This window comes from Saccoglossus kowalevskii, chromosome 22, assembly GCF_978046115.1.
Source record: "Saccoglossus kowalevskii chromosome 22, keSacKowa6.1, whole genome shotgun sequence".
In the NCBI taxonomy this organism is placed as follows: domain Eukaryota; kingdom Metazoa; phylum Hemichordata; class Enteropneusta; family Harrimaniidae; genus Saccoglossus; species Saccoglossus kowalevskii.
In genome coordinates, this window is record NC_140662.1 from 2,303,053 (window position 1) to 2,325,150 (window position 22,098).

The window sequence follows — 22,098 nt, forward strand, 5'->3', positions numbered from 1 at the left end:
GTGTATGTATTACTTTAAATATGATTATACTTATCTGATATGGATAAGTATGGAGGCATTCTCATCAGTTCGAAAACTAGTGGTATAATATTTTTATTGAATTCATGCCACGTTGTGGTGATTGATATTTTAGTCCCAGAAGAACATAGTATACTGGACTGAATTTAAAGTCTGCTAAACTATATATAGTTCTCGGAAAACTATTCAGGAAGGTTTCTATGTTTTGCATGGGTGCAAATGCGAGACCTGCCTGCTTGTTGACAACTTGTGCGGCAACAAGTTGTCACACTTATTGCCGAGACCTTTGTTGTCAAAACATCCACACTAGTTGGCGGAATCTACTCACTGCTGGCCTAGCCAAGACTTTCATACAATATTCTAAGATCTACAGAAATATTTACTTTTTCCCGCAATTGTAAAAAATACACCTTGTTATGATGCAAGAACCACAATTTACTTTTAAACGTAAATTATTATTTTTATTTAACACTTGTAGACTATGTTTGTCATGAACACTATCAATAATAACAGTACTAAATCTTATACAAATTTGAACAAATTAGTGTTGGCAATAAAACTCTGAAAAGCATAAAATATGGAATGATTCAACATTCTTTATACACAGACAATTCTAACTAAGAGTTGCATTCTGGGATTGAAGTGGATGTGTGCGAGTGTCTGTGCGTGCCTGTGTGGTAAAAAACGCTGTCACGAATTAAATTTAACTTTACACCCACTTGTGACGACCCTCACTATTTTCATAATTTATATTAATCGAAGTCAAGTTTGGAATTCAGGTTTAGTAAAGGGAGAAGGTATGGTTCAATTTATATTAATATTAATATAATTGTACCATACCTTCCCCTTCACTAACCTAATCTTCGCAAACATTTCTATGTTCAGTCACAGGATATTCAACTTTTATTTAATTACACTTGATTAAAACGCGATTGTATTGTATTGTAATTGAGTTTAATTGAACTCCAATTAAAACGCATCTCTATATAGGGACGCGTTTTAATGGAGTTCATATCCACTGATATCTTAAGAACCATACATCGTTTTTTTTATGAAACTTGGTGCATGGATCCTCTGGGCCAATGCGCAGATTTGATTAGGTTTTAGTAAAAATCCATCCATATTATTTACCTAATTTGCATGAGGATTAGCTTTTACACTGATATATCGTGTACTAATCATCACATTTCAATTAACTTAGTACATAGATGTAATAGGACAATGCACAGACCAGTTTTTACGGTAATATGAGTACATATTTAATTACCTAATTTGCATAATTGAGCTTTTAATATTTCAAGTAATCATTTCAATGAAACTTAATACATATTCAAGGACTGTGCAGAGATCGATTGTCTTGTGGTAAATATTTGTGAATATTAACCACCCAATTTCCATAGTTAGTTAATTTTCAGCTTTTCCCCTAATATTTCAAGTACTAATCATCACATTTCAATGAAACTTTGTACATAGATGGCCTGTTACATTGCGCAGACCTTTTAGTTTTACATTCAAATCTGTTCATATTAATTTCCTGATTTGCATTATTAGTTTTCAGCTTTTCCTTCGATATCTCAAGTACAACTAGTTTTGAATTAATTTGTATTGTGTCTCCAATACTCTCAACACATTGGAGTTCTTTCGAAGCTTTCCTTGATTTCTATTGTTAATGCTAACTTTTGCTAATTTAAACCAAACTAATATTGACCCGGTCAAACATTTTCGAGGCTTTTTTCTATTGGCCATACACAATAATTCTGAATAGCAATTCAAAAACTGTATATTAAGAAATGTAGGTCATTAACAATAGAACACAGTCAGAAAAATATGTTTACATCTTTCTATAGGTAAAAGTCTATGAATGTTTTAGTATTAATATAACACAACATAAACAACTGTTTACTAATAGGTCAATATCGATATAATACATATTATTATAGTGGTTTTCCTTCAGAAAAAAATAAAGTAGGCCAAAGAAAAAAAGATGTTCTCTGCAAAGTAAATAATATTGCCTAAACATTTCCATATTTTCAGCCTTTTTTGCAATAAAGATACATGACAATAGAAATTTACCAACACGTTTTCCAAAACAAAACTAGACTTGTTATAAGATGTTCACTAAGAGTAAACGTTTTGCAATTTAATTATATGCTAGTTATTATGAAAATTTGCATATTTTTGTAGGGCTTTGATATTTTGTTGGGGATCATTTTAAAACATGACGAATAATCCAATTAATGATATATATATAATATTGTATTTTACCTTCATAAATCAAAGAGTGTAGTTTTGATTACCCCTGTACCTCGATACTTCCAATGGCTTTCCTGTGTTTGCCCCGCAGGATTTGAGAAGTTATCTTTTAATTCCTGCATGTTCTCAAAAACTATGGAATTTTCCCGTTAATTCCCATAAATCAACGCGCGAGGTCAGTACACCCGTACTTTTTTATTGTCTGATTCACGTACATTATAAAAACATTTTTGTCAAAATGTGTGTGCCACGTTAAAGTTCTTAAATGGTGTGTGTTAAGGAAGTATTTGTGGTCGAAAAAATAAGGTGAAAGTAATTTGTTTACCTGTTATCCGTACTGCATTGATCAGTTTTATTCAAATGTAACGCATAGGTATTCACATTTTGGAAATGTACAATAAACTTTTCTCTATTCTAAAATAGGTAGGGTTACCAGAATCGCAGTTTTCGCAGAATCACAGAATTCATATAATAAGCACTATATTTTTTTTTTTTACAAAACGAGAATAGGTTTTAACTTGAGACTGTTAAAGCCATTTTAATTATGAGCATTAGCAAAATTCTTTCTGAGTGAATTGTTATTCAAATTATCTATATTCTTCACTACTTTTATTACCTTGTCCGACATATGTATAATCAAAGATGGAAGGGAAGGTATATTAAGAAAAAAATGTCTGTCCAGCGTTGTCGTCGTCGTCGTCGTTAATAATTGCTATTGTGTGCACAATAACTTTACTAATTCTTTTCCAAACTGTATCAAACTTGGTCACCTAATTCATCAGTATAAAGTCTTCTCTTAGTATGAACGACAAATGTCCCCTATAAAAATATCATGCAAAAAAAGTCTGATAAAATATTTTGACTGTTTCTACTTCAGTAAATCACTGGTGATACACATTCAAAGGTCACTGATCTCAGTTAGATATGAATTTTTGTATGTGTTCAATGAAGCAAATCATTTATCTTGGAATAATATCCTTGGTAATGAATCTCCCAAATCCCATGGGAATACAGGACTGGGTTTCAAAACCAACTCATGGAGAGAGTTGTTGCACAGTCTGTTACACATTTGCAAACCTACAGATAAAATCTTTACAAAAAACAAGCTGAGAGAAAATCAATTTAAGCCCTCCTATGAATTGGGTGCTAATCGTTAGATCAATATCTCAAGCCAATAGAAACACTGTTTAGTCTAACGTTATCAAATTGAAAACAATACATAAGAAATACATAAAAAGCAAAACGTTGCATCCACATTTTAATGAAAAATTGTACTAAAAAATATGTATTCTGTATTTGACAAACAGTTCATTTTATAAATCAAAATCAAAATTTACAGGAATTGGTTTCAGCTATAAGAACAGAATAATCCAGCTCTTAGAATTCAAAAACAAAAATTGCCGTGTTTTAAGATGTAGATTGTAGATTCTAAGGAGGCAACAGTGCTGTTGACTTCTCTCTCCACTTGACATCAACTATTTGAGTTGATTTGTATACAAAACAGAGCTTGCAACATAATACTTATTCATGAAGGGCGTTTCTCAATGAATCATTATTTTTTGATAGACATCTGTACAAAATACTTTGGCAAAATCCAGCTAAGATGTTCTATTACCTTGCATGCTTTATTAATCTATTCACGTCTAAATGCAGCACTTTTTTCTGAGATGAGACATTTGTTTTATTTGTTTTATACTAAAATATCTGAATTGCTTTGAATAAAGCTGTAAATTATGTCCCTTAAAATAATTAAACAAATTAGGCACCAATGTTTTTGTAAGATATTTACATCAATCAAGGACATTCGGTAGACAGCTTTCCCGCTGTTGTTTCAATCCCAAAATGTGTTTGTATTCAAAATGAATTATGACAATGCATATTCATATTGAAACAGACTATGATAAAGAAAATAATATTACATGACAAAGGGCAAGGTCACCGGAGTTCAACTATGTTTATGTTTGCTACGGACACTCGAATCTAAATAGCTCTCTCACAGCTGTTGTTTATTTCTAATGAAACTTTTACACTATGTCTGTCAGTGGTTAATCAACAAATGGGCGTTCAGGCGTGCAGATAGCAGGAATTGTTTTCATATTTCATAAGTTGTTATGCAGAATGTTTGCCGTATATATTTCTTATATAAGTATGGAAGCAAATTAAGTTTCAATCTCCCTGACCAACCAAAAAACATGAACGAAGATAATGCCCTTTTTATGAAAGTGGCGTTTATTGTCCAAATGCCAAAGTCCACCACACACCGACGATGTTCAATCGTCACGTAAAAATATTAAATAAAACTAAACATTTTTAGGGAAATTAGATCTGTTCAGTCGTCCTTTCAACTTGAAGTTTTTGTCGCATAATTTCGTACACCATTTTTTTCTGTTTCTCGTTGAGCTATCAATCTAACGCGGTATAGAGCGCGAACCTGTTCGTCAAGCCAGAAATTACAAACGAATCTGTCTCCGCCATAATTGAAATGACAGGTTACTTGAAGAAGACGACTGAGGGCATGATTTCGGTCCGGATCGCGTTCACATGGTCGGAGCCATATCGGGGTCCATTCCTGTCATATCCCAACCCCGAGGGTTGATTGGAGCTGAACTTGGCTCGAGCCGGGCCTAGCCGAACTCGTATACACGACAAGAGCCGTAGTGTTCAAAAAATGATGTCGTGTAAACTCAAAGTAAAGTTTCTAAAAAGTAAAGAATTTCTGAAGGACCCATACGTTTCAAACTGCTGAATCATCGTCTGCATTCAACGAATCGATTTTACTCCTTAGTCCTGAGAATTGTCCTGCGGAAGGTCAGCGGAAGGGGCAGCCTACAGGACTGTACTCTAACATCGCCCATGATTTTCGTGCCAATTTTAATCAATTCAATTTGATTTTTCAAAAATTGATAAAACTTAACACATCATCACCGGTTTTCTAAAGATCAGCATTTCGGAAAGACGCTGCTCAAATTAGTGTTTTAAACATGGTCATAACTTTGCGCAACTTTCTTTTAAATCGTTTTATTTTAGTCTATATTATATTTTACTAACGCAATTTTTGTAACGCAATGAGGAGGAAAAGAAAGAAAGTGAAGACACTGACGAAAGACGAGGCGAAGAAAAATCTGCAACTCAGTGACCAACCTCGCGAGTGAATCAAAAGGGACGACGAGGTTGAACTATGCACGCGAATGATTGTCAACTACTACCCGGTAGTACTTAACCGATAACGAAACCGATACATCAGACTAGGACGCGAACGTGCGCCCATCTAATTTTCCGTTGACATTGCCGTTTTAGTTTTAAATCCACAGCAGTGGTTTTAATCCATTCACACAGTTTTACATTTTTCTCATACAAAATAATACTAATAAAGCGAAGATACTTGCCTAGATAGAGTTTGATCCGTTATATGCGTTGTTTGGGGTTGAAAGTAATGAACGTAGTCGTAATACTTGCTTATGACCGTAACACCTATATAGCATGTCACAAACCGTAAACGTTTCAATTTAAAAACGAAATTAGTAATCGTCTTGCTATCCATGAGAAAGCCCAAACTGAGTGATACGTACCAAGCATTTTGTATTTCTTTCACCAATAATTCACGAGCAATAACTAAAGAAGGGACTGTTTTCTTGTGATTTCTACGGCGTCTCGTTATGGTCTTCTTGTCGCAGCAAATTGTTTCTTCGAACATCGGACATTTTGTTTCACCGTGATAATAGTTTTATTAGATTTCTTATCAGAGACAATTGAATGATTAGATTGTTTGTAAACAGTCAGCGTGTACAGTGGGAAAGTAATGTTTGTCAGAGGTTTATCCCTCGTTGTGTGTTTGCATAACAATGGAAGTCATGTCTCTCGAACGCTACGCAGTACGAAACTGAGCCGTTTTCACACTCGCGCTTGAAATTATTCGTTATCTGACACGCTTAATTACGTTTTTCATTTTTTTTTAATTGATAGAATGTAATATAAACTTTCATATCGTCGAAATAGCATATAACGTCATGTAAGTTGGTTAAAATTCTGCTTTTCCGATGAGAACCTCACTGGTATCTGCAAAAATAAACAACAAAAGTTTAATCTGTGTGGGTATAAGATTAACACAACACAATGCTATGATTATTCAACACCATTAGTAATGTTCATATTTGCTTCTGTTTTATTCGAGTGAGTGCAAACAATTTATATTTTTCGGTACTGGCTACTAGCTATTTGGTAAATGACAATTATTCATTTTTATTGATAGTTATACTACCCCTACGAGTAGATTAACGGAAAATAGCGGCTCCTTTTGGAGGAGGGGTAGTATAACGAAGTTATACTGCGAATTTGACGAGTTTTGCACGGCTTATTTTAAATCCTGTGGTCATGGCGGATGTTTACAGCGCTATTGTGTAAATCGCAATTCTAAACCAGGTGTAGTCAACCGCAATTATCAGCCGTGCTCATTGGCCATAACAGATGTGTTGAAAAGCTCTAGCCAATCGGCATTTACTCAGCAGAGTTTGTTTTGTTTAACAATAGAATCCACCAACAGTGGACTTTATTGTATTACCATAACCAACACTGATTGGACCACGTAGAATTGCATAAAAAACATTCGAGCACGTGAATTTGGTGCTCATTTGTGAGAACAGTGTAGTACGTTGTTGGGTGAACTCCGGAGAGCCGCCTGAATCATGTCCGCTCAAGAATTTGCTGCTCCAGAAATTGACTGGGATTTGGAAAACTGGTTGTCCCAAATTGATGTGGACGACGCCGAGGACTTTAAACTGAGTGATATTCAGAAAGAATTCCGTTTTTTGCCTCCAGTTGACAGCAAACAAGTCACCGAATACCAGCAGTCACGCATACCCAAGACAACTCGCAGGGCTACAAAACGGGGCGTCAAAACATGGAATGAGTGGAAAGAGCAACGTAATTTTAAAGTTAAGTATGATAAATCTGATGAAGAAGTGTATCATTTGGTTCCGTCTCTGGATGAAAATTTAGTCCAGAAGGAATTTGATTTCTGGCTATGTAAATTTGCCATTGAAAGTCGGAGACAAGATGGCCAACAGCATCCGCCAGACTCATTAAGATAAATGTTCTGTGCCATTTACCGCTATCTGCGCGATGATTGTAACCGCCCTGACCTAAATTTTATGGACCAGGTCAACCACGACTTCTTAGGTTTCAGAAATACGCTGGATGGTGTCATGAAGACACTCTCACTCTGGTATTGGTATCCGAAAAAAACAAGCCGAGCCATTTTTGCTAAATGATGAAGAAAAGCTATGGGCGCACGCGTTTGGTACAAATACCGCATTAGGTACGAGTTATGCAACCTACTTTTACATGTGTAAAATATTTGGACTGCGTGCCGCTGATGAACATTCAACACTAACGGTAGACCAACTCACCATGCACAGCGACGATATGGGGGAGTACATGGTATTCCAGGGAAAACCATCGAAAACTGACCAGGGAGGATTCTACCGCAAACCAGGGCAAAAATTTAAAGTATTAAACACTACGCGCAACCAGAAAACTCGCGCTGTGTTGTAAACTTGTTTCGGACATATCTGTCATATATCCCAAACAGCGGGCCATTCTATAGAAGACCACTGAATTCAAAGAATGGCGAAATAAAGTTCTCTGCACAAAAGCTTGGTGTTCATATATTGCAGGGATGACTGATCTCGCTGGGATAAAAGGTTATCATACTGGGCATTCAGGAAAGGTACTATTAGAATTTGCACTTTAGTAAATTGCAATGTTCGATTTCCCCGCTGACGAGAAATAGTCATAACTTTATGTCGAAAATAATCACTACTCGTTAACTCCATTTTTTCATGCAAACTGTTTGGTGGAATACCATTTAAATATTATATGCAAACGGCTTTGGCGTGTTTTTAAAAAGCTGAACGATTGAACATACTATAACAATATATTGATATTTTAAATTGCTATGAGGTGGACTATTACAAGCTATTGTATTTTCATATTAATACATTGTATTTTATTTTAAACTGGTTACACAGGCAACCACGCTGTTCCGGCAAAATTTCGACGAGCAGCTAATAGCAGAAAGAACGGGCCACTCCAGTCTAGCAATTAGAAGCTACGAGCGACGAGCAGACGAAAGCGGTGTCAGACGCATTGCAGCCACCCAAACCGAAAACGGCGAAAGAAGAGAAAACGCATGACATATCCACCACCCCAACAGACGAGGACAAATCTAATACCACTGTCATAACCGATTCTTCCCAAGTGTCCGTGAATTTTGTAAAAGGAAATATGAAACTTGAAATATGCTTATCTCGGGTGAACATGATATACCCCGCATTGTTTAATACATCTAAATTGTGGTAGTGAAATAGCAATGTGAATTAATTTCTATTTTCATGACAGTCTTAGACTCATCTTCATTACATAAATTTCAATGTAATAGTTACTCTGTACAAGACTTCAATACACAATTTCCAAACTCCCCACCAGGTGCTTTGTCCATTTTACACATGAATATTCGATCATTAAACAAAAATATTGACCAACTAAAATTATTATGCGAAAATACATTATCCCCAAAATTCCATGTCATCGCTTTATCTGAAACCTGGCAAATCAATGATTCATCTTATTTTAATATCCAAAATTATACTCTTATCAAGAAATGTCGTACTGGTGCACTTGGGGGAGGGGTGGCAGCATATATCCACAATTCGGTTGATTACCGTGTATTGAACTCTAACATTATTCCCCACTCTGAAACCTTGTGGCTAGAATTACACTTGAACTCTGGTTATTTTAACATAGGCATTATATATAGGAAACCAGGAACAAATGTGGTTGACTTCAGTACTGGCCTAGAAAACCACCTTATGAATATAAATGTTACTAAATCAAAGTGTATCTTAATTGGTGATTTTAATATTGATTATAATAATCAATCAGCTACAGTAAATCAGAATTACATCAATTCTATGGCCAGTATCAATTACAAACAACTAATCAATAAACCCACACGTTCAACAAATAGCTCATCAACAATAATTGACCACATATATTCAAACTTCTATGATTATTTTGTGCACTGTGGCACTATTCTGACAGATATAACAGACCATTTTCCCATTTTTGCATTCATTGAAAATCTTGACAAAATGTACCAAAAGCAGAGTGTATATTATACTCGAGACTTTTCCCGGTATAATATTGAAAATTTTCATCTGAAATTAAACAGTGTCAACTGGTCTAACGTCCCAAACAGCTTGGATGTAAATAATGCGTATAATACTTTTTCGTCTATCTTTAGCACTATTTGTGACAAAGTGGCCCCCTTAGTCAAGATGAAAAAAAGATCAAAACTACCCAAGAAGCCATGGATAACGAGGGGCATTACAAAGTCAATCAGACATAAAAATAAACTATACGAGAAAGTGATTAAGAGTAATTACAATCAAAATCGCCTGTCTGCTTACAAAACCTACAGAAATATTTTAACAACTATTCTTAGAAAATCTAAAAAAAAATATTACTCCAATTTAATTAATCTAAATAAAAACAACCCGACTAAACTCTGGAAAACGATAAATGATTTAACAGGAAGGGCCACTGGGAATGGTGGTAGACTGCCTAAACTACTTACCATAAACAACCCGCTTTCTCAAACCATGAATATTCATGACCCAATAAAAATAACCAACTATTTTAATAGATTTTTTGCTAACATTGGGGAGGAACTTGCTATGAATATTAACACATCTGCCGACCCCTTGGACTACTTTACAACTACCAATTTGAATTCCTTCTTTCTCCAACCAGTTACCATCCATGAAATAGAATCTGATCTAAAATTATTAGACCCGCGTAAATCTTGTGGCCATGACTATAATTATTCCAGTCTTCTAAGAGATGCTGCCCCTTTCATTAAAATACCTCTTTGTCACATTATAAATCAATCCTTTATGTCTGGTGTGTTCCCCGACCAACTAAAAAATAGCCAAAATTACTCCTATTTTTAAAAAAGGTTCACCCTATTTGCCTGGTAATTACAGACCCATCTCAATCTTACCCGTTATCAGTAAAATTATTGAAAAAACTCTGCACAAACAATTATCTTCCTTTCTTAACAAATTTAATATTATCAATAAGCACAAATATGGATTTCGCAGAAAATACAGTACCAAGCTTGCGTTAATAGATCTTTTCTATGAATTAATTAATAAAATTGATGATGGTAATATCGTGATGGGGGTATTCCTGGATTTTACTAAGGCCTTCGACACGATAAATCACAACATTCTTCTTTCCAAATTAAGTTCCTATGGTATTCGTGGAAAACCTTTAAAGTGGCTTGAAAACTATCTATTGAATCGTAAACAGTTTGTTCAAGCTGATGGCCATACCTCCTCCACTCTCCCAATTAATTATGGTGTGCCACAAGGTTCCATCCTTGGACCGTTACTTTTTCTAATTTATATAAACGATATTCCTGCATCATCAACTTACTTCCAAATTAAATTATTTGCTGATGACTCAAATCTTTTTCATTCATTTTCCAGTAACAATATACCCAGCGCTGAAGTTGATTTACATTTAGATATGGTGAACACATGGTGCAACACTAATAAACTTACAATTAATACCAACAAAACTAATTACACGCTGTTTTCCACCTCTAAGAAACAGCTGGTAAACAAACAAAACATACATTTAAACAATGCAGTTCTCCAGGAAGTCGATACTACTACTTATCTTGGTGTGGTGATAGATAAACATCTCACATGGAAGCCGCATATTAATAGAGTTTTAGCAAAGATAACTCCTCTAATTGGCTTAATTGATAAGCTCAGACATACACTTCCCAAATACGTTCTTATCCTTCTGTATAATTCTCTAATTCTTCCTCATATCTCCTATGGTTTAGAAGTATGGGGTAGTACGTATCGCACATTTCTAGACCCTATATATAAACAACAAAAAAGCTTGTTCGTATCATGCTATTTAAAGACTACTGTGCACATAGTAAACCTCTTTTTCAGTCACTACGTATTCTCAATATTTATGACCAATTTAAGTATCGGCTATGTACATTTATACATGACCTACAATTTCACAGATTGCCACGTGACCTTAATTACTATTTCAATTTCCATACTCGCCATTATCACACTAGGTCAAGGGATAATTCAAACTTTCTTCTACCAATGAAAAAGACAAATTTGGGTCAGTTTTCAGTCGATTACCAGGGAACTAAAATTTGGAACAGCTTACCCCTGGATATCCAATTGATTCGTATTCGAGCAAATTTTAAAAAAGAAGTGAAAGACTATTTAATCCACTGTAATCATCCATAGTTATATTCCAATATGTATATATAGAGGCATACAAACATGTATCGGTGTGTAAGCAAACCATTGTAAATAAGTTTTTTCTGTCTACTTGATTGCCCTTTTTAATAAATAGCTATTTACAAATATATTTTGATGGGAAATAGACTAGACTAGCTCTGCATGAGCTAATTTCTGTTTCCCAGCCATAGATTAATATTATTATTATTTATTAGTTATTATTTATTGCTGTATTGTTATTTTTTTATGTAATCTATGGCAAATAAACATTATTATTATTATTATTAAATACGTTTTTAAAATGTATCGTATAATCGTCATTGCGTATTTAAATAATTAAATGAAAATTCCACCTTGTTCTTTGTTTTCATTCAGTGGCCACCTGTTATGTTAATCAGCTTTCCACTCCTGTTGTGCTCAAGAATATTTAAATTAACCCATTCATTATTAACAGTCCCGGCTTGTTAATCCATTGACAAAACAGTACCGTTAACAGGAATGCATAATTAATTAGGTTGAAACTGTCCGCTAATGAAACTAAGAAACATAGTTAGAACAATGGGGACGAGACAAAAAAGTAGTATAACTAGTTTAAATCTGTTGTGCAAATCATTTTATTTTTTATTAAAAGTATTTTCAAATTAAGTATGTTGGTGTGTCAAATCAGTTGTGATTTCGAAATTTCTCAAAATCACCCGAGATCGGAAATGGCTGCGTCAATTATATAATTGATAATTAAATAAACTCGTGATCTTATTCAAGATGGCTAAATGTTACCCACTTTAAATGACATCACCAAAATATGCATCAAGGTACAATAAAACTGACATGTGCCAAATCTTAGACAAGATTTTGAGACCTTGGTCCTTATTACACTGTTATAGCTTTTTTACATTAGCATCCGAGGCGTAACAGGTACAACAGTAATTTTCAATATACATTTAGAAATAAAATGGCGCATTAATTGTGCGTCTCGCCCATAGACCTGGAACAAACATTATAATAACGTTTTTACTACACTTAATTCTAGCTATATATATATATATATATATATCAATCCGTGCATGATATTGCCAAAAATACAAACAAGAACCCAAAGAGTATCTCGTTGCTGATGTGGGAAACGAGAATGCGTTTGAAGTAAAGTGGAGAAAGTCCTTCGACAAGGTGATGTGTTATTATGTCCTGTTTTTCATCAAGAATTGGGATACAGTGACGTTGAATGGAATATACAACTGTTTAAAACCAGGAGGAATCTCATTTATAAACTTGTTTTCAAGAACTGCTTGCCTATGGCACAGAGCTTTGGAACTTCGAAAATGGAAGAAATTCATTAATTATTCATTATGTAATACTCGTGTGTTGATACTGTATTGCAGTTTTATAATAAATTACTATTAAACTTGCATTGCCAACTTCTTCCTGTAATTCTATGTAATTGAGTAATTTGCTTGCAGTCTTTTCTCGGTGAGTGCACCAAAACTATGCCATCCAGTTTCAATCGGGAATAATTCATTACCAGTGACTTGCTTTTCAAGCCTATTCCGCTACTGTATTTGTGGTATGTTTTTGGAGCAATTTTATTTGGTCAGTACATGCCCTTGTTTCACCGATGTTTATATAGAACTTGCTTCAATATGACTCGACAAACATTGTTTACATGGGTTACTTGAAATTGTGTTGAGTGGCGAATGACATGTAAATTTAGGGTATTGCATCTATTTACTGGCCATGATATTCTACAGCGCCCAAATATATTTTATTGTATTGTGTATTATACATAGCTGACAAACAAGTCGCCGATATCTTCGTGTTGGAATGAGTTTTAAGTTGAAACTGTTCCCATTCGCATACTTTATAACGAGTATATAAAATTAAGTTAATTGAACCTACACTATTGGAATCCATTATAATGTAATGTAATGTTCCAGTGATGAATGTAACTTAATTGAAATTAAGTCTTGTTCACATTTACTATTCTAACAGGTATTTCTGACGGATTAGTACTAGTTTCAAAATACTTCACCTTTCTTGGATTAAAAAAAACTTTACAGATTTCAACTATATTCTGGTGGTCTGTTTTTCATGTTACAATTATACAATTGTTATGAATAATTAATTAATTACTGTAGTACGCGTTAACAAGACATCATAGACGCCGTGTAAACTGTTTTCAGTATAAATATGCAGATTATCCAGTCAGATGAAAATGAAATAGCTGAATGTGAAAAGACACCATACCGTTACAATTACAAATATTGTAATGGGAACGTACTGTTCGTATGCATTTTGTGATCCATCCCAAAGTCCCTACTACATTTGTGCTGCGATTGTTAATCCGCCTAAAAAGTGACACTTGAACGGACCCAATTCATGTTGATCCTTGTCGACCTTGGAACAAATGTCAGATGAAATAGATTACTGGGATAAAAAAAAACTCTTAACGACAGAGTTTGGGTAAACCTTGAATTGACTGTTGTATACATGTCAATAAAAAGACGCATATCGTAGTAATGAATTTTGAAAAATAAATTGGATTGACTAAGCTAATTTGCACAACACATAAACATATTATGACAGGACTATTAGACTTGAGAGATACGCTCTCTTAATCTGAAAAGCATTCTACACTATCTATTCAATTGTGGCGAAGTAGCCGAAAAGAAGCAGTATATAAAATGAGCATATAATGTGTGTATAATTGTTGCCTTAAAAATGTAGCTGGTCACCTGTTAGTGGTGCAGACTTCGATTAGTAGTCTTATAGAAACGCATGTAGCTAAATTCAGTTCCAAATTGGTTGGATTTTCTGGCAGAGAAAATGCTGTTCAATGCCCTCCACCCTGTATTGTTTTACGCCTACCAAACACCTAAACATTACATCATTCTAATTAACTTAATCAGCGTTTTATTTTCGTGTTAAACTAAACAAATATACAATTATGTGGAATTTGTAGGATTATGAATATCCAGGATGTTTTTGCAACTACAGCACCCAAGGAAGATCTTACCAGTATATTGAATGGAATTGGCTACACAATAGTATCAATCGAGTTAGAAGCAAGATGTATGGTTGCTGACGATGACGTAAGAATTAGACATAAGTGAATTCATAACTATTTTTCATCGCAAAGCAAATGCTATTTACGACTGTCTGTCAGCCTCATTGTGCTGGTGTTACAGATACTTATGTGAATTGATGGACAATTACCCACCCGTTTGCGAGAGATACGATTATGTTAATATACATAAACGTTATTCTAAGCAAATTCTGTAGATAAATTGAATACTTGAATTATTCATTATATATTATTCATTATATAATTAATACTAATAATATAACAAAATTCGGTCGAATTCGGCGTTTGGTTTAATATAACCCCAACGGATCATATTTTTTTGAAAGGTTCGTATTTTTGTCCTGATTTGTAGGAATCTGAAAAACGCGTTTCTCAACTTGTCTCTTATTTAGTTTTACGCTGCATTCAAGATGGCAGGCCCCATATAGTAAATATCGCATTTATTTTAGTATCACGTGTGAGCCAGCTGACTGTGATTGTATCCATCAAAACAGGGCCACATTGGACCGCCCAATAAATAACCGGATTGGAATTCATCTTTCTGTGGATAACCGTCATAATATAAGAAAGACTTCCTCTACATGTGCTCCAAATTCCACTGGGGTCCCTCCAGGAAGAGTGCTGGAGTGAGGAGAAAGGTTACCTCAATCCGTTGTTGCAGTAGTCAGTAATTCCAGCAATCTTGTTTCCTATACAGTTTGGCAATGATTTTCAATGTCCTTCAGCCAAGTTAGTTATACTGTTTCGTAGTAATTCTCGCCTTTTTTTGCAAATACACTGTTTTCTATAAACAAATGTTTATAAACTTAAATTTTTGCCAGGAGCATACCGAGGTGGCATCGTGAATTCCTGGCTGCAAAGTGTATGTATGCACAAAAATCTTCCTATAATCAAACTGTCCAGAGGCTGGACATAGATATATATATGTAACCAGAATAGACTAATTGTGATAGATTGTGGGACAATATTCGTATTTATTCTCAAAAAATATAGCTGATCTCAGTTATGTAGAGACGTGCTTTGAAATAACATAGCTCGACACATAAAGCATAAGGTTCTGCCAGTTTACCGAACCGTAATTCTGAGAAAAGCATTGTCCATAACCATTGCCATCCAATTGTAATTTTTTCTTGGTCACTGAAACAGGCTATAATCGAATGTCGCCATCATTAAAGTTAAAGGTGACGACCTCAGTCAGTGGTCTTATAAAAAAAATCGCATAACTCGCATTTCAGTTTTTGGTAAAAAATTCTGTTCAATACCGTCCACACTGTTTACTGTTAACAAATTTTAAAACACAAGTTTCCCCATTGAGACAATTCTAATTAACCCTAGGTTAATCATTGTGATATGAATAATGTTTCACATGAATATATATGGTCATGTGACCTCGATAATATGCATGACTGCGATTTGATGAAACAGTACATAAAGTAATGACGTACACATTGGCTAGTATTTTCCTTACCAAATTTGGCTTGGATATGTTGTAGTAGTATGATTTTTGTGGAACTTGTAAAGATTTCATTTTATATTAGTTTATGAGAGAGTAGTACAGTGCATGTCGTATTCAGAAACACGTTGACTGGTATTTTTTTCTTGAAAAGTTTTTCTGTACACTTTATATAGTAATTTTATAAAATTAACATGACTAAATTGAGTAACCTGAATTATAACTGTTTATTTGAAATAGGATTACTTGTTCTTGAATATTTTTGGACAAAATTGTTCATATCTGAATTTCAGCTGGTATTCCAAATACGTAGGATATATTATTGCATTGCAAAGTATAGATCGTACATCGTTAGTTTTATTAGACCATCTGTTTGTTATTTAATCTAGACGAAAAACGTATTTTACGGTAATTAGGGTTCTATGGTATATATGCATATTTAAAGATGGGAGGGAATATTTGTTGCTGGTTAGAACATAACATTTTACATTACAGTTGACTGTCTTTTCCAAGGCTTTACAATACCTTGGAATCGTGCGACCATTGGCGTCACATACAAAAACATGTCAACTCCCATTATGGGGGCAAGTATTTTGTATATACTTGATGAAACAGTCCTGTATTAGCCGCAATGCAGAGGGGCAGTCACAGTTAGATATCAAGGATTGTATGCTTTTCTTGTATTATACCTTTTACAAATAATGCTGCTCGTGAGAAACACTATTATATAATTTCGCAAACGTCACTGTCACTCCATGTTGCAGTACTGCTACGAAATATTTTCACTGCCATTCAAAATGTCGACGGTTTATAGCAGTGATTGTGTTTGCACTGTAATTGGATAACTAATGTTTGAAATTTACTTTGACATTTACATTATCACTCGTCGTCCACCTGCACGGTTCCGTTCGGACATTCCTCCCTCTACAACATCATGCGGTAATTCTATTCATAAACGTGTATGTCACGTGGTTGCGCGGTAGAAAGTTTACCGACCAATAGAAAGCTTTGTTATAATGACTGCCATAAAGCGCTTGGGGCTTTGCATTTCTGATGTCTTCTGCTTCATTTCGGCCGATATATGTTGCAGTGACATCATGAGCTTTGAGGTATAACACCTGCTCTTTTATAATACTCAAAGTGGTGACAACACTATTACCACGCTCGATGGTCGCAAGGCCGGTAAAGCATAATAACATAATGATTTACTATTTCCAGTACCACTAAAAATGAACACATCAGACTCGGCACTAAGTATAGCTTGAATGGCTTTGGTCTGAATATCAGTGAGTTGCATGATGTATAGATATCGTCGCTGTATTGCCTCGACATCCAAGCCAACACAGCTTTCAATGTGCGCAGCGACATTTATTCTCTGGTCAGACATTTTCACCGCCTGGCAACCATCATAGTGACAACAAAGGCCAATAAATTCTCAGAAAACGGTATTTTGGGATGGTTGTTGACACCCCCTGAACAGTGTAACAAGATTACCCTCTACATATGCAACATATTTAAATTTGGTTGTTTAGGATTACTTCAAAGTCAAGTTTGTGCTGTTTTCTCGATTTTAGCTATTTTCACCGGCTTTTCGACCAGTGTTTAACAGCAGCTCGCACAGGGCCCATAGAAATACATGGTAGAGTGGTGCGCGTCTTAAATAGCAACATGGAGTCTTGTGACTATAGCTCCGCCTCAAAGATTTTGATAGCTTGGCCAAGCGCGTTGATGAAAGAAGCAATACGATTGGCTGTTGTTAAACTGATTCTAAACTGTGAGGGCATTGTCGCACACATAGTCCTAATGAAATACTTCAAGGTGATAGTGGAGTGCTTCGCCGGAACAGTCACCTTGAAAATTCAAGATGTACGTGTTGGGAATATGGTAGTTATCTGTATTACTTGATTTTTGGAAACCAATTTCATTTCATTTCAATTTTTTTTTTTTTTTTTTCAAATTACATTTTCTCGAAAGTTTTTGAAACACGTTTTTGAGTACTATGCCTTTATGGTTGTCTTCACTTAAAAACATGTCTTAAATACGTTTAAAATACGCATGGCATCTTGGGGCAGGGTTCTTGGGGCAGGGTATCAGTAAGTGACTGATTATTAAATTATCCCAAAGCTTTCTGGATTCGAACACTTTCTTTATGTATGTGCCGCTACCAAGCCACTGCAGACTTCAGTTAAATGTCGCCAAGTCGCAACCACGGGTCTACAAAATATTGCTTGGTTGTATTTTGTTTACAAATGTAAGGTAAGTACTATATTCATGATATTTCGTATAAAATATATTCTCCATCTTTCGATAGTGCAAAATATCTGAAATTGCATATTTTAACAAGTTAATGTCATACATATTTTGGACCAGTGTAAAACATTGTTCTTAACGTTTTCATTCAGATGATTTCAATATTCCACTATTTATTCAAAATATTAGAATACAGTATAAAGTTTGTCACGTCTGATAATATATTACAGTATGCATTTTAAGCCATGTCTCCGAGTGAATGACGTAGCCTACTGTTTATGTTATGGAAGTTAGGCATTATAAAGAATTATGACAATAACTGCAAGATAAATACAAATGTAGTCACGTAAATACACATCGCCTTGTTAGAATAAAGAAAATTGAATTGTGGGGGGATAAAATTTGGCGCATGGATACAATCTCCGCTCATTGTTATGAGGTTTGACAACGTCAGATGTCAGTCATTTGAACGGCACTACTAATATAAACCCCAAAGAGTGATTCATTTTCGGCATACAGGAAACTGTTTATACCGAATTCCGTCGGAGAAGTAATGAGTACAGACAGATTACTCGATGTGGGCTGTGGATCAGGGGAGCTCACTGAAGCGTTGGCAAAGCAGTCAAATGTGGAGCATGTCACTGGTAAGTAAGTATCAACAGTTTTAAAATGGTTAATATTGTGTTTTTAGTAAATTTTAGACACTCAAAATGTTGGGGCCAAAATTTCCTAACGGGGTTTAGACAAATCCACTTTGTAGAAAACACACTTCTTTCTTCGATTCCTAGACATGACCCCATATACATGACGTACATGTTGAACAGTGTTTGTGAAAGCCTTTTGGATATACTGCATTCATTTAACCTTTTCTGGAACACAGTTGTGGGAATTTTGTTGGCAGTGACTTGGTAATAGGAAAACATGTAAAAAGCTTCGTATCATAACCACTTCCCAAGTCAGTACGTACCACACGATCACTTTTTACAACTAGATGACATTGCACCATGAGTGCCTTTCGTATCTCACGGTCACGGTGATTTTGTCCCACACACGCATTTCGTCCCATTAATTATGATTATTTTGTACGATCTCACGACAAAGAAATAACGATTATAAGAACTCTTTAGAAGAAACAGTTTTTTGCAAAAATGTAATCACGGCGAGCCAAAGAAACAATTTACGCATGCGTACAACAACGGTTATACTAACCTCGGTATTGAATATAGTAGTTGTGATGTTCGTAATTGGTACTCAAACAAATATTTATCAAGATATTCGTTGTTGACATTTTTCAGTACAAGGAAATTTATGAATTGAGGGTTTCTCCGATTACGGAGATTCTAAACAACACGTAGTTATATACTTAGAAACGAAATTTCATATAAATAACTTTGGGAACACTTCAACATCTCACCTTGGTGCGAACATTCTCTCAAACAACACAAAACAGAAATTATTTTTATTAATTTTCACTGGGTTTAAAATTCACAGTTTTATCATTGAGATTTGTTCTATGCTAAATTTTACATAATCACTGGGTTTCAATTTAGCGCATTTTCCAGTCAACGAAATAAGCAGAATTAAAACCCATTGAATAATTAACCCTTTTACAGTATTTTGTAATTACTTTAGGCCATAACCTTAATGTTATATCGTAACAATGTGATAATCGTAGTCATAGCATTTAATTCTAGCTATAGATATCAATCCGTGCATGATAGACATTGCCAAAAATGCAAACAAGAACCCGAATATAGAGTATGTTGTTGCTGATGTTGGAAACGACAATGCGTTTGATGAAAGATGGAGGAACTCTTTCGACAAAGCGATGTGTTATTTTTTCTTGTATTACATAAAGAATTGGAATGCATTGACGTTGAATGGAAATACAATAAATTATTGTTTAAAACCAGGGGAGTCGCATTTATAAACTTGGGTTTAAGAAAATCTAACCTGTGTCACAGTGTGATTGAAACGTCGAAACTTCCAAAATGGAAGAATATGTTTGAGGTAATTTAAATATTTATTATATAATTTATATATAATAGGATTCCGTTTCTTTGTCAAATTACGCCCATGTCCCATGAAAAGTGAGTCAACTCAAAAACACCTAATAAATAAGTACACATGTCAGAAAAAATGGGAACTGTTGAAAAATCATTAACTGTGCTGGTACTCAAATATCATTTATACATAAAACGTGTATTGCCTTATCCAAAAATTGTGTTTTCACACTTGTACCTTCAAAATAATTAGAAAAATCTAAGATGATATATAATATTGAAATAATAATAAAGTAAAATCGAATAAATTAGTATCACATATTCTTAAAATTAATACATAACAACTAACAGTTCAATTTCGATTTACGTGTTTTACTCTAAAAGGACATATTCATTTACACATCTGTTATTTCAAACAATATTTATACAAATATGTGCAATTTATAGGATTATGAATATCCAGTATATTTTGGCAACTGTAGCACCAAGAAAGATCTTACCAGTATATTGGCAAAAAATGGTTTCACAATATTATCAATTGAGTTTGAAGAAAATACTGGTTGTTGGATAATGAAGAAACAATAAGACGTAAGTGAAGTTACAACCACGTTCATCGCAAATAAAAATGTCATTTACGACCTCTTTGTCAGCCTGATTAGTGATAATCTTAGAAATACACATGTAGATTATCATCAACTTGGCGAGGGATAAGAACATGTGGCCTCGTTAATATACATAAAGGTTATTCTAAGCAAATTTGATATGGACAACAGACTGTTAACAGACTTACTAAACTCGTGTATTTTATGCGTTCAGAGCATTTTCGCCAATTACAAATTCATTTGTTTATTTTTTTATTTCCTAATCAAAGAAGATATTTGTAATTGTCAGGTCACCAGTTTGTTATTTTTTTTAGATACATGTCGTTTATTCACTCATCAAATTTGTTGCATTCCAACTGAGCAGCGAGAAGACTATCTTGAAGACACATTTCAATACTTCAAGAGCCAATCAAAAAAGACAGGTAATGGTGTCATGAAAATGAAGGGTGAATTGATAACTGCTGTCATTAAGTAAGTTATGGTGTTCTAATCTAATGAAATTACAATAAGCTTAAATGTATTTGTGGTGTAATAACGAGTCTGTAAACTTTGTTAGTTTGTTAGTTTGTTTGTTAGTTTGCTGTGTCATTGTATTCATACATACATATTTAACAGTTGTTTTCTTGTCATTAATATTCTCGCTCAACAATTCCAATTCCATGCCTGATTCCATGTTGATGATTCCATGTTGATGATTCCAATTCCATGTTGATGGCCTGTGGGAAATATCCTAGTAAATATTAAATATCTGTTCCAAGCCTTCGACGTGACCTGCAGTACGTATGAATGTGACAAGCAGATGGTTTGAGTGATTACTCTATAATACAATGTCTCGTAACTTAGTAAATGCAAACAATTATATACTTGAATTCTACTTGATGTTTTATATGACAATATTTAGCATTTGGATTTATAGTGCTTCACACGTAATCAATGTGAACTAATAATAGTAATGTGGTATCTAATGCCCTTGGTTAATTGCTGGTATATTAATCTTTGAAACCATTTTATAATTAACAGCGATATCTTCATGTACCAAATGCGATAACATGACATGCCCTTGTGATACATACACTACACTTGAAGAATAACGATTTAAGAA

General features: G+C 34.4%; 1 pseudogene; it reads left to right on the top strand.

The window, feature by feature from the left end:
* The first annotated feature begins 6,953 nt into the window (after positions 1-6,953).
* On the top strand, positions 6,954-8,462 carry LOC146728616 (zinc finger MYM-type protein 2-like; annotated as a pseudogene).
* The last annotated feature ends 13,636 nt before the right edge of the window (positions 8,463-22,098 follow it).